Here is a 14,868-nt window from a genome sequence, read left to right as displayed (position 1 = left end):
TTTCTCTCTCTAAAAGTTAAGTAGCTCAGGAATTAATACCTATTATGAACATTTGAACTTTGATAAAAACACGTTAATTCATAGATTCATTCAATTTCGTTTTAGAGATTAGCCCGGTGGTTGTATTTCAACTAGAAGAAGACTTTTCTAGTCACTAGATAATTTTATCCAAAATAGAGTTACACCATTAAAAATACCGCTAACTCTCTAAATTCGCAACTGCTTGATTTGGCACTCTGACAGGTTTCACCCGATGCCAAATAGGATGCCATTTTATTGTAGTCACATTTTACCATTTCTAAAATTCTTTTCTACAACACAATAGAGTATTTTTTAGATTAAACTATTAGAGATTCATAGGTCTTACTAAAAATTAAAACAATTTCAACTAGTGACTAAATTGAAGTTTGGTCTGTTTTTGTGTGTGAAATAAGACTGGTTTAAAATAAATACAGGTTAGTGTTTTAATTTTTTTGTTGTAAGACTGTAAGTATTAATTATATTATTTATTTAATGTTCAAAGTTTCCATTGTCTATGGGTATAAAAGGATAAACTGACTTAACGTTAACATGTAACTGGGTATAGAAACTTGTAATTTTGCATGTAAGTTTTCTCTTTAAAATTGAAAGAATAAAATTACCTATAGCAAAACTATCCTTCTAAACTTCCGTCACAAATATTAGAACGCAAAGCGCTTTCAAAATATTGCAAATAACTGAAACTAACCTATGTCTTATCAGTGAATTTATTAGTATTGAAACATACAATAAATTCTCAATTTCAATTCTAAACCTCTCGCCCCGAAAAGCTGTCAGCATTTACTCGACAGGAGTTGAAATAAACGATCGAAACTGCTGAGATTATTTAAATACAACTTGTATACTTGTTATAATTGGACAAGAAAATGTCAGTACACCAAAAGATTTATAAGAAACCAGTATACAAGGTGTTAGATAATGTACGTAACATGCCGACAAGCTGAGGTTAGGACCGATGTGCTGTTGTACCAAAAAAAAAAAGCCTCGTAACATGATGCCCGTGGAAGATAAGAAGACTTAAATAATTTGTTTAAAGCTCCAATGAGACAACCCTACAAACAGCTGATTGCAGAAATAAACTCGTAAAACTTCTGTTGAAGAACCGTTTGAAAGTTTGCCTAGATAATGTAAGAATCTATGGTACTTACCAACTATTTGGTACTACAAACAACCTCATATTTTTTTATGTTATATTATGAAACACGCTGTATAAGAAACCAATTTATAAAGACCGACAGATCGACGCGACAAATTGTCGATCCCACTAACGAGTACCCTTATCTAAGATCGGCAATTGTAAATAAATTTATGTTCCTTTAGATAATTTCTATATACCCGCATCCAAACTTCTGACCTCCTACTCTGAGATTACTTTGCCGTCTCTAACAGCTTTATGAACATCCATTGCTTCTTTAATTCATATGATATATTCTAGCTTGGGCGTGTCACCATCAATGGAACTTGTGTTGTCAAAGTTATTGGTTATATTATGGGAATTATTTGGAAAGGCACTACCAACCATGGATCGATTGTTATCATTTGATTGCTCGATGTCATCTGACAACGCGCAGTGAATTCATAGCGAACGGAATACAATAGAATTAAGTTGTGTTAAATCAAAACCCAGTCAGGGTCCGTTCGTGGAATAAATAACGATATCTGATAGAGATGTGTGTCTTTTGCCATTGTTATGCGAAGGAGACGTAGGAATATGCCCTCACAAGAAGCGGATGAACTGACAAATTATATAAAATGTTTAAAAATGATCTCAATGCAAATGATATGAAAGGTTTAAATAGATATAAAATCTTTCATCTGCATTTTTGTCAGGACCCAGGATTCCAGTGTTAACAATTACCAAAATCTAAAAACTATTTCAGTGTCTCTTATGCTACGTTTGTGGCTCTACCTAATTGCTCTTTTTAACCGAGTTCAGAAACGGAGGTGGTTCTCAATTCGTAGGAATCTTTTTTAATCATTTAAGTTACAATATCAACAGTAGTATGCCATCTCTAAGGCTGAGATCAATAGAGCGCACTTTGACTTTGCTCAGACTTAAGACACTGTTAAAACGAGACAGCGTTATACCGCTGGCATAAATCTGTCTCGTTTTAACTGAAACTTAAGTCTAAGCAAAGTCAAAGTGCGCCCTATAGATTTTAACCTCATAATCAAGTAAAATGTTTTCGGGGCTCTATTCCCATCACAACGAGCGTTGTCAGATCCTCGAACAAATACCGGTTCGTGTCGTATCTTTGATGGATCGCTCTCCCAGCGCGAGCGTCCTTCGATGAAACTGCGTGCGACTGCTCTTATTGGTGGCTAAAGCGACTTTATAGCGCCTTATAAACCATTTAAAGGCTGAATATCTGTGATTAATGTTATAAACTAGCTGATGCCCGCGACTTAGCCCGTTAAAATTTGTAAAAACCCCGTGAAAACTCTTCGATTTTACAGGTTTATCATGCATGTATGTAGTTTATGCCACTCTCCAGGTCTTTAACTATACCCATTAGTAAATGCAAAATATCAAGTAAATCCGTTGCTCTGTTTAGACTTGATTGAAGGGCAAACCAAAAAACAAACACACTCTTACATTATTTTATAAATTGGCTAATATTTATGGGGCAATGTAAGTCCCTAGGTACCTGTTTTCAGCGCACACTAATATAGGTACGCCATGTTTTTTTCACGTACATAATATTATCGTCTTTCCACCTTTCCATTTTGAAAAATCCCACATCCTATACAAAAATATATTCTATGCTTAGCTAATGTATTTTGTGGTTCTAAAAGCTGTTATTTGTGAGTCAATCGATAACTCTGCAGTTGTTCTGATAGAGTCACAGATCGTGGATAGACTGATATCGTTTCTAAATTATTATTATACGGGCTGCAATTTAGATCTTAGCTCGTGATAAGTTTATTGGTTTATCTGGTTCTGGGCTTATAATATAATTGATTGATTAATTGTATTACTCATTATAAGTTGTAAGTAGAATAATAATTGATTTAGACGTGTTCATTGTAAAATCTGTCGTGTTCACCAGATTGAAGGCGCTAATTTAAATAAATTGTTTTTGATGCAATATACAAGTAGAGTATCTCTCGGCAGAGTTCTTATAAACCTACATACGTCATCACTCTCATTGGCCGATTGGACGGTAATCTGATACGACCGGAGAGATACCAGGCGCAATAACAACAGTTGTACGTACGCACGGGGGCGAAACACTGCTAACTTCTCAAACTGGCGCAGTGGTAAGCACTGTGGTCTTATTAGTGGGAGGTCCCAGGTTCGGTTCCCGGCAGGGAATTGGAATTTTATAATTTCTAAATTTCTGGACTGGTCTGGTGGAAGGCTTCAGTCGCGGCTAGTTACCACCCTACCGGCAAAGCTGCGCCGCCAAGCGATTTAGCGTTCCGGTACGATGCCGTGTAGAAACCAAAGGAGTATGGGTTTAATGAAAACTGCTGTACCCCTTCTAGGTTAGTCCGCTTCCATCTTAAACTGCATCATCACTTACCACCAGGTGAGATTACAATCAAGGGCTAACTTGTATCTGAATAGAAAGAACCCCAGATAGCTTAACTGATACATAGTATTTTCTTATTGGTCTGAGATTTGAACCCACGACCTTAAGATACGCTGCTAAATAAACTAACCACTGTACTAGTAACCATGTACCGCTTAATATTATACGTACCTAGTCATACATATTGACATAACATCTTCTGAAATAACATCCAGCAATGTTAAACGAAGCATTAAAAGTAAGTAGACCTTAATTGTACGTCAATATTCGGAGCTCGAAATACAGTATTTGCCCGAAAGCTTGTAAAAACATATCGGGTACTTGTTTGTAATATATTCTAAGACAAACGTCTCAATTTCTGAGGGCCCTGTGTACGCAAGGGGTTCCTTTGTCCTTGTTTGACGAGGATATAGGATGGATATAGGTATTTGGGTAGGTATGAGGGAAGATGGCCCTTCATGTAGGTGGTTAGTTTGTTTATGATCATTGGAAGTTTGCTGTATTCACTGCAATCATTTCAATGGAAATTGAATTAAAATTGAATAGGGTTTTCCAACTATTACCCTCTATTTCATTGATTACTAAAACTTTCTACAGAAATAATTTATACCTTGCAAAAGCAATATTGTATTACGCCTTTATTCGTATTATGTACCTAAATTGGGCAAATCTACATTTTTCCCCATATACCACAATTTGTAATATTGTATCACAGATTGTAAAGAAATTAAGAAAAAATGTTATTCACAAATAATTTTCTGTACGCCAGTATATTTTACATCGATATAGAATTATCTAGTAGTAACTAAGTAGTACCTACTTACTAAACTGTTGATCATAGATGTTTTGTGAAAATTGTATGGTATTGTATGTGAACTACAAAAATAATGAACAAGATTAGTTTGTAAAATAGTCTCAGCACTTGTACTACTATTACCACAGAATATAATAATATAATAGTACCAAATATTACTACTATTTTGATAATAGTAATTTAAGCGGCATCGACACAATAAACTCGTCCCATAGACAGTAACTGCATTCTACCCCCAAGTGTACAGATAGCGCTACCCCAATAAACAATAAACACCCTCGTCTTGGGCGGGAATGCAATACAGCATACGCAAATATTTGCCCAAACTAAGACTCGACACCCACCAGTGAGTCTTCACACGGGTAACGGCAAGTGTTTATACAAGTGGTACATTAATCAATTTTATAACAAGTGTAAATTAAAAATTTATAACACCCCGACAAGTGAAGGTTACAGTAACTAGAAAAGAGCTGATAACTTTCAAACGGCTGAACCGATTTTCTTAGATTATAGCTAAGAACCCTCTCGATCAAGTCACCTTTCAAACAAAAAAAAATTAAATTAAAATCGGTTCATTAGTTTAGGAGGTACGATGCCACAGACAGGTACACAGATAGATACACACGTCAAACTTATAACACCCCTCTTTTTGGGTCGGGGGTTAAAAACTAAATATATCTGACTGATATGTGACATAGCTCAAACTGCTTAGGTACTCATTCTCTAATTCATTCACTGAAGGGTGGATCCGATAGGTTCAGGCTCTGTCTCCTTTATTGTCGTGGACTAGCGTACTTGTGCGTCAGCTGCCTTATTTCCCCATCGTTACCTTATCTTATCCAACGCAACGTCATTATTAGACGTGACGAGTGTTTCCAAGGCCTTGTGGCAGTCTTGTATGGGTTGAAAGGTTGTCGAGGATCTAAATTCTAGCAAGCATTCAACGCATTCAGAACTGCTTGTCTGTTTTTTTAGCCTTTTCCGTACCTCAAAATGAAAAACGGAACCCTTATAGGATCACTTTGTTGTCTGTCTGTCTGTCTGTCTGTCCGTCCGTCCGTCGTGTCTGTCAAAAAAACCTATAGTCCCGTTGACCTAGAATCATGTTTGGCAGGTAGGAAGGTCTTATAGCACAAGTAAAGGAATAAATCCTAAAACCATGAATTTGTGGTTAGATCATTTAAAAAAAAAAAAATAGTTTTATATTGATAACTATACCAAGTAGGGTATCATATTATTATGAAAGGGCTTTACCTTATTGTACATTCTTAAACAGATTTTTATTTTATTTTATGTATAATAATTTTTGATTTATCGTGCAAAATGTTGAAAAAAAATATCCGAGTACGGAACCCTCATTGCGCGAGTCCGACTCACACTTGGCCGGTTTTTTTAATCATGATTGCCGTCAAACGGAACCCTATCACGCAAATAATCACGTAATTAAATACTAAAATATTACTAGAATGATACCTGAAAACTCAAAAGTAGCGTTTAAACTGCAATCAACATGAAACCCCTTAACCCAGAGTCCCTTCCGTAAATTATTGAGACACATCCTGGGTGTTTTAACACCAGATGCTATTTAGTTCTCAACTACATTAGCGCGCCCTCCATTTGTCATAGTGTGTTGATGGCTTTAATTTACTATGGGATGGAGACCTTAGGCCCTTAGCGGACGGATTTATGGTGTCACATAAATATATGGCCGACTGTTTTATCAATAGCATACGACGTTCTTAAGTAGTCATTTAAATGAATAATGGATATTGAAAATAGGCGTACTGAATATAGAGAAATACACATTTCTTGGGAGCCCCAACAGCTTTTTTTATTTATTCTGAGACAAGTTAGCACTTGACTTCAAATTGGGATATCACCTGATGGTAAGTGATGGCTTTAAGAAGCAAGCTAACTAGATTTGTCGGTAGGGTGGCACCTGGTAAAAAGAATATCAATAATGCTTAAAAATCTATTCTACTAAAAAAGTTATGTTTAAAAATTTGCATATCGTATGCACACATTTTCGAATAAGGGAAAAACCCGAAAGAGTTTTCGAAACCGCTTAAAAAGATCCAGTGAAACATTTTATATAAATTCTCCCATTGCGCTGTGTTCGTGTAAAATAAATGAAAAATAAATGTAAAAATAAAATGGCCGCCTTGAAAAGTGCGGGAACAGCAACAGCGCGTCAATGAGCGGTGCCATTAATAAAAACTGTTGGAATCATTTTTCCCGATGGAAACTTCATAATAAATTGCCGACCAAGTCACTGGAGTCAGAGCACACTGGCGACTTTTGTCTCGGAACTTTTTGTCTTGCCGCTTATTGCACAACCATGGTGTGACTCGATGGAGCATTTTAAAATGGACTTGAAAACATGAAATATGATAATTCAGAAATGACTGAATAATTCAATTCTTCTTTTCTCTCTAACAAAACTTGAAACTTGGACTAAGACCTTAAAACTAGGTGGGAAAAATATGATACAACAAGATACTATGAAAGTTAAGAAATATATTATAACGTGTAGCTAGTTCAATTAGCTTAGAATTAAAAAAAACAATGGAGTGCGAATAAGTCTTTCACTCGAAGGGCTCCAAATCATGGTACGTAAAGCACTATGTATCATTTTGAAATTAGCCATCTTGATTTTTTATTTTTTGTTATTATAGCAGGAATATAAATACACGTTGTGAAAATTTTAATTCTCTACCTGTTAAGATTTATGAGATACAGTCCACTGACAGATAGACGAATGGCTTAGTGATAGGGTCCCGTTGGTATCCTTCACATGAAACCCTAAAAATTTATGCCAGTCCAACTATTATACCTAGATGAAAAAAAATGAAAATGGGATAGCGCGATTTATCTGTCTATAGACCCTAGAGACATGTTGCAAGTGTGGTGTGCCTGTCAGCAGTCTTAAATAATAGCTCGTTCTCACATGAATGAGGAAACCTGATAAAAGGAATTCCTCCAGAGATCAACCGGAGAGTAACAAATGGCCGCGCCGCCCTCCCGTCGGACCAACGAGAAATCGCATCTACCACGCGTCGACATCATCTCCAGTATATTTTTATAATAAGTTTTTCTGAATGAGCACAAAAGGGTAAAATAAAATTCTCGCATTTAGCATACGAATAGAGTTTTAAAATTGGATTGGATTGGATGGGAACGTTTCCATTAGCGTGTATCAATGAGTTTTTGCTCGTAAGTCCGATTAGACGGATCAAAGTGAAGAGAAATGACGGAATGAACCAATTTATGAAGCCCAGATGCAGGAGCATAAACTGGGGGATGATGACAAATAGGGTTGCTAACTGGGAGTAGAGCACTTCGGAAAATTGGGTTTTCGGAAAATTAGCTAAGTATACCTAATATGCTATTGTCGTAAAATTCGTAGTTTTTAGGACTGCTGCTGTTCAAAAATATTGTGGCAAGATCTCTAAACCTTAACAAGTCTTTTTGAATCGTCAGAATAATATAGTACGCGACAGGTCGGCATGGCAGTCGGGGTGGGGACGCCCCGCATACCCGCACAGCCCCCGTGATAACCTGGTGCGGAACAGCGCGGGTGACGTGCGGGTGTGCATCGGCTGTACCTCTGGTGCTGCAAATGTTCATGGGCGGTGGTAATCACTTAACATCAGGTGGCCCACTGCTCGTTTGCTCGCTATTTTTTATTAAAAAAAGTCCAAAGTTGACAGCCCTGGCTGGTCCTGTATCTCTGTACACAGGCCAGTGGGCGGGAACAAAGCGCGGCAGTGGGCCCGCGCGCCGCGTGCCGGCCGCGAGATTGTCCGCTGCCTAATGTGGCCCTTTTACTTGGGTTCATCTCGTGTTTACCTACTTAATGCTGGGTGTACACAAATAATACGTATAATACGTAACGTACGTATATAATATTACGTAATAGTCCGCGACAGGTTCAGATGGCAATCGGGTTATGAGGCGATGGGACGCCCCGCACACCCTGACGTCACCCGCGCTCGTCCGCATCGATTACCCGCTGTGCGGGTGTGTGGGACACCGATTGCCATTTCAGATTTTTCGCATTGGAAAATGGCGACATTCAGCCGCCATATAGTTTTTTTGTAATGATGTAAGAGTTCTAACCACACTCTTTACATTCAAATCTTCTCAAGCATTTAGGAGTTACAGAGGAATGAATAAACGCACATTCATGAACCCTGAAAACATAACACTCCTTTTTTGGACTCGTTTGGTCGAGTCGTATTATAATGGTTTAGTTAGAGTCAATATTATTAACTCAACGATTCCAAATTGACAACTAAAAGTGTCTCAAATTGAGCCTAAAACTAGGCAAATACCCATTAAACTTCATTACCAATACACCCGTAACATCTATTCGCCTGAATACTTCAATTTTATAGTAACCTATTAATGGGACGTGGATGATTGTTGGAACGAACTGAAATGACTACAAAATCACATTAAACCCGTTCATAAACCGGCAGCCGTGGAATACGCTTTGTTGAAATCAGTTAACAAGACCGTTTACTCTATAAAATGTAAGCAAAGAGCTGCTAACTCATTTCCCTCAAATTTTTAAACATCAGAGTTGCTCTACTTCGTAGGCATCTTGCTTGTTTTCATACGAACCAGATATTATAAAAAGAAGACCTGAAATATTCAAAATGCATCAAATATTATTTTTCTGCCCTAATAATTAATATATAAAAATAATAAAACGAACACGTACCAGTATAATACCGAGTATTTTTTCTCGGTTGAAACAAGAGAAAATACTCAAAATGCTTCCAAAGATGTGCGTTGTATGATATAAATTTTTTACGGAAAAAAGTAATAAAAAATTATGGACGACTTCGCGGCAAAAAATTTTCTGAATCTTGATATTCCTTTTTATTTTTTCCTTTCAAGAGAGAGCTTTTCTATTGTGACAAGAAACGTTTTGGTAAGAAGAAAATCAGAGATATGTCACCTTTCTCTTGATATCTTTGACATTTCTTACACATGGTCATACAACTGTCTAGTGGGAGGCTTCGGCCGTGGCTAGTTAACACTCTCCCGGCAAAGCCGTGTAGCCAAGCGATTTAGTGTTCCGGTTTGATGCCGTGTAGGAACCAAAAGGGCATGGGTTTGATAAAAACTGCCATACCCCTTCCAGGTTAGCCCACTTCCATGTTAGACTGCATCATCACTTACCACCAGGTGAGGTTGCACTCAAGGGCTACCTTGTATCAGAATTTAAAAAAAAACCATTGTACATTTCTGTCAGTTCTCTTCGCCTATGAGCTGCTATTCGCCCATGGTCGGCATTATTTACTCTAGTGCGGCGCTCCGACTAACGACACAGTGGCAGCTATTGATATTGCTCTGCGCTGTATTACTATTTCATATTTCCACCACTGCCTGCTACATTACCATACTTACGGAAAACTGCCTTGGAAATTGCACTTTTATATAGGTACTACTTTTATAAAACATAGATAAACGGATAAAGAATCAAAAGCTTAATTTCGTTTTTTTTTCATCCGCTGTTGATTCCTTGTATATAATGGACTTCCGCAAAGTAACACCTGCTTCTATACAATATAGATAAACGGGTAACAGCTGGAAGGAAAGGAAGCTTACATGATAGATGTTGGAGTCCCAAGTTGTTAGAAAGGTGACCCTACATCGGAAAGCTACAGACATCAAACGAATCGCAGGGAGCCGCTGGATGGCGGCGGCGTAAGACCGTGGCGTGTGGAAGCCCCTACGAGAGACCTATGCCCAGCTGTGGACGTCTAATACCATAATGATGATAAAGTAGTTCCTAGTTATGGGAATAATTTTATTGTGTTATAAACACGTTCTGGAGTACAGACCGCGTACGGGTAAGCGCAGTGTGGGACGACCTTCAGCCCGCTGGACCGATGACCTGAAGAAGGTGGCGGGGAGCGGGTGGATGAGGAAGGCGGGGGACCGTGTTTGGTGGTGCAATCTTGGAAAGTTCTGTCCAGCAGTGGACGCATACAGGCAGATGGAATGGAATGAAATAATCACGTAGAGAAACTCCAAGCTCTCCAAACTGAATGCATCGCCCGTTGAATGACTACCCAGAGTTAGCGAACATGTCCGGATCCATAATAACGTCAAAAATTAGCTTGTTCCTTGTAAATCATGGACTTCAGCAAAGTAACGCTTCCTACCAACAAAGCAGAGTCAAATGATTTTAAATGATTTCCATCAGACTGATAATAAAATAAGATGATGTAGCTTATATAGAAGATATCGATTTGCACCCGCGCGACAAATCCATGTAACGAAGTGGGTAGCACCGACTTTAACAATAGTAAATGGGCTACCAATAAATTATAAGTATTATCTTCTTATTCATTCCTCGTCAACCGCTAGACCTCCACTTCTAGAATTGGCTTTTTGTAGGGACTTCACACGCAGTCTTGTGCCGTTTGTGTACAGCGACTCTCTCTTTCCCTATGTGTCTGCCTCTCGTCTCCGGTCGTTTCAGGTTGCTATCCTGTCAGACTATGAAGATGGAAGAATGCGTTTGTGCACATTTATAACTTGAGCACTATAAAAGCAGGTGACGTGCGGGTATTCGGGACGTCTCCCTGCCTCATATCCCGATTGTCATCTCGACCTGTTGCGTAGCCGACTTAGTACCCCAAACTGGCTTCACTATTGTGTACACGTTTGTTTTGCTAGACCTCCATCCATCTTTACCTTTAGTCTATGGTATATGAAATGTGGGTGGTAGCAATTGTATACTGTTTTCGTATGGCAATCATTTGTTAGAGTTTATGGAGTTGTCATGGAACCATTGTGAAACTAAATAGGTATCCTCTTTAAAGATCTACAAATAAAATACTCTGTTTTATTGATCGGCATAAAAGCTTTTTTGAATCGATAAAATTTTTTAACCAGATTTTCCACTAATTATAGTTACGAATTTCTTATGGGTTTGAAGAACTTGTCGGTAGAAATAATATCCCAAAGGTACATTTCCCACCTCTTTGGGAGATCGGGGGTTCAATACCGGGCACGCATCCCTAACTTTTCTGTTATGTTCGTTTTGAGCAATTAAAATTATCACTTGGTTTAACCGTGAAGGGAAAAACCATGAGGAAACCTGTATGCAAGTGCTTTCGTATGAAAATTCTACGTAGTTCAGTATTGGTTCTCTTTGAATCGTATTTTCTAGAACTTTACCAGTAGCAAGCGAACAAGTGTACTCTAGTATAAGTTCTAGTACATTCTAGTTGATTCTAGTACAGTAGTTGTAATAGCCGAGACCGCGTCCTCACAATGTGTCCCATCGTTGTTCCGAGTTTCTAATTAAGTTGTTACTTTACCATTTGTTACCAACAAGTTTATTGCTGTTTCTCTCTCTTTTCCAATTAGTTTGTTCCCGACGAAAACTTATTAACTTTCATCTAGAGTACAGAAGTATTTTTCAGATTTTCTTATAGATATTTATTTTTCTTATTGACAATATCAAAAAAAGGGGGAAATTTTTTGAGTAGATAAGCTATTTTTTGAATTCGACGTAAAATTCATATTCATATACAATACCTAATACATGCTCAGTGACTTTAGTAGCTCGGATTGAAATCTAAAAGATTTCAAACCTATTGTTTGGTGGTAGTTATAGATTGGTGTTTAGAAATTGATCTTTATGATAGGAGTTTTTCTATCAAAATTGCAGCATTCAATAGATTGTATTTGTTGAAACCACGAAATCCATACTTTCATACTAATATTGTAAGTATGAAAGTATTTTTGTCTGTCTGCTTGCTTGCCCCATCCGTTTGACCACAAATGACAGGTTACAAACCATGGTATTAAAAAAAAACTAAGTCCATTTGGATTAATTCGTGGGCATAATCTATTTGATGCAGAGATGAATTGCATCGAAAATTAGCTACTTTCATTCCGGAAAATCAAAGAATCCACGCAGACGAAGTCGCGGGCACCACCTAGTACTTGTACTTAGTACATGTGTGTCCCTGTCTTTAGCACACGTTACCGAATTCCCAAGTAGGTATATCCTTGTTCAAGCAACTATTTACTGTTCGACTAACTGACCAACTTGAGAGGTAACTCGTAACTCGTTTATTATGAGACTAACGTATTCGTATTCGCATTAGGGTGGTGTTTGTGCGAGTAACTCGTGCAAGTAGTAGCCAGCTGTTGCCGGCTTACTTAGCCAACTATTGCTGGGTGATATATTGTTGTACTTGCTAACTTTCTACTATGTGTAAGCTTGACTGTTAACTTGTGCACATACAAAAATAATTAGCTTATAATTAGCTTAGTCTTAGGTTGAGACACTGTTAAAACGAGACAGCGCTATACTGCCGAGTGTTGACATAAAACCGTCTCGTTTTAGGTTAAGCTTAAGTCTGAGCAAAGTCAAAGTGCGCTCTATAGATCTCTGCCTTAGTCCTTGAGTTGCCTTTGCCCTGCATGAAATGGACAATACAACTAAATTTTAGAATGTTCTTCTTACTAATGTTATATGAAAAGGACAGACACAGTTTGACAGTTTTTAAAGCTGTCAAACCTCATCACTTTGGCTGACAGCAATGACTTCTATGTGTAGTATACATAGAAGTCATTGGCTGACAGTTGTTATTTGGGTCAATGCCCCACTTACGACGCGGCATTGACTTCAAGTAACCTATTACGGAACGTTCGTTGACCTCTAGCGTAAGTCATATGTTTTTTTTTGCAATACATTGTGAACTTATATAAAATACAGGATTTTTTTTAAAAGTTTTTCGTAGTTTTTTTAAGGTATCTTATCAGTAATCATCAGTACTATCACCTGTATGTGTTTTTGCTAGCGTTCTGGTTACACCCTGTATGTAAGTCGCCATTTTCAAATGTGAAAAAATAGCTTCAATTATTTTGGTTCATTTATAAACACATGATAGATATATTAAGACCAAGAGAAGTGCAAACCAAAGTCAGATTTTTAAAAACTTGTTAAATTACTTGTTCAATTTTGTTTATCGCTTCAAATAGCGATCGGAAAGCAATTTACTTATCAATTGATTAGGGCCGGAGTGACAGAGCGACATCAATTAGAGAAACTATTAACTCCCGGGCGAATTCAAATTGGTCCCTCAAGACAAATTGTCTTGGACCCTCCGATCGGCTCACAGCGCGTGACAGCCCAATCACTCCTATCATAAAGTTTTGTATAACTTAAATACACTATGATGAAAATATATACTTTAATATATTTCAAGTGTATTTAATATCTAATTCAGTAAGACTCCATCAAAGCAATACCTACGCCATAATGAAGGCTGAAATGGCAAAATTTTGCATGGCTAAGTAGAAGTAGGTCTGATGCAATCTAAAACGCGGGTGAAGTCGCGAGATCAGCTAGTAATTTTCGTGGTAAGTTTTAGATAGTAGGAAAATCAAAAATGGCTTGATTTTTCCAATATGAGAAATGAAAATAACGTTGTCTATTTATGCTTTACGTTTAGTTGTAAAATATTACCATTATTTATAGACGACGCATTTTAGCATCTGTAAGATGGTGTTAGAAGCCGGGCAAGTAGGTATCAGTACTTATTACAATTTCACGTCGAGCTAATGACATCAAAGTTCACGAAGTTCGGAAGTACACCAAATCCATGATATATTTTCATAAGTTGAAAGCAGAAAGCCTTATAAAGTTGAGATAATCACTTTTGTTGGCGAACTTGCAGAATATATTTAGGAGGCAATATCGGTTTAGCACGCAGCTCTCGAGGGGGGGAGCGGGGGGGGGGGGGGGGGGGGGAGCGGAGCGGGGCGAGGGGGAGCGGCGACAATTCATAAAACGCTCAGTGGCTCAATTTACACCCCTACAACTTTACCAACGTTTACTAGAGTAACCATGATGTTACAGTTTTTGAATTTGTACAACAGGGTCAGGGTCGGTATTATGTCCTTAAAACAGAACTCCTGCTACTTAAATGTTCATTTTTAGGGTTCCGTATCACCAAACAAAAACGAATCCTTATCACTTCGTCGTCTGTCTATCTATATATCTGTCTGTCTTACAAGACCCGTCAATGAAATCAAAACCTATAGGGTACTTATCGTTAGCACAATGTAATGGGAAAAATTAGAAAACCGTGAATTTGTAATTACAACATAAAAGATTTGTGTTCCCGATCAAATAACTAAATTATATCAAGATGGCGCTGTCCGTCATTACCTTGCAAATTTTTACTGTACTGTTTTGAGATTTCTTATACGATGGTGCAGAGTTTTTGTGTGACTCACCCTTGGCCGGTTTTTCTTTAGGAAAATCCTCGATGTAACATGGTAAGTGGTAACCCTACGTGTAAGCCCTCACGGGCCGATATCGTCACCACTCCACTCGGGGTTGAGATTCCCTTCCGCGTCTGTTTGTTGTTTATACTTTCTCCTGTTTGCTCTAAATATTGACTTGGTGTGACCGATATCCTACAATATTCCATGATA

At 37.8% G+C, this 14,868-nt stretch overlaps 1 long non-coding RNA gene across 1 annotated transcript; it reads right to left on the bottom strand.

The window, feature by feature from the left end:
* Nucleotides 1–2,817: 2,817 nt before the first annotated feature.
* Nucleotides 2,818–14,654, bottom strand: LOC123868640. Its single transcript, XR_006796695.1, has 3 exons — nucleotides 14,536–14,654; nucleotides 11,238–11,247; nucleotides 2,818–2,828 (listed from the first exon to the last, which is right to left on the bottom strand). It is a non-coding gene; the product is annotated as an uncharacterized LOC123868640 (long non-coding RNA).
* Nucleotides 14,655–14,868: the final 214 nt, after the last annotated feature.

Source organism: Maniola jurtina, chromosome 10, assembly GCF_905333055.1.
Source record: "Maniola jurtina chromosome 10, ilManJurt1.1, whole genome shotgun sequence".
Classification (NCBI taxonomy): domain Eukaryota; kingdom Metazoa; phylum Arthropoda; class Insecta; order Lepidoptera; family Nymphalidae; genus Maniola; species Maniola jurtina.
This window is presented reverse-complemented; position numbering and strand designations above follow the sequence as displayed.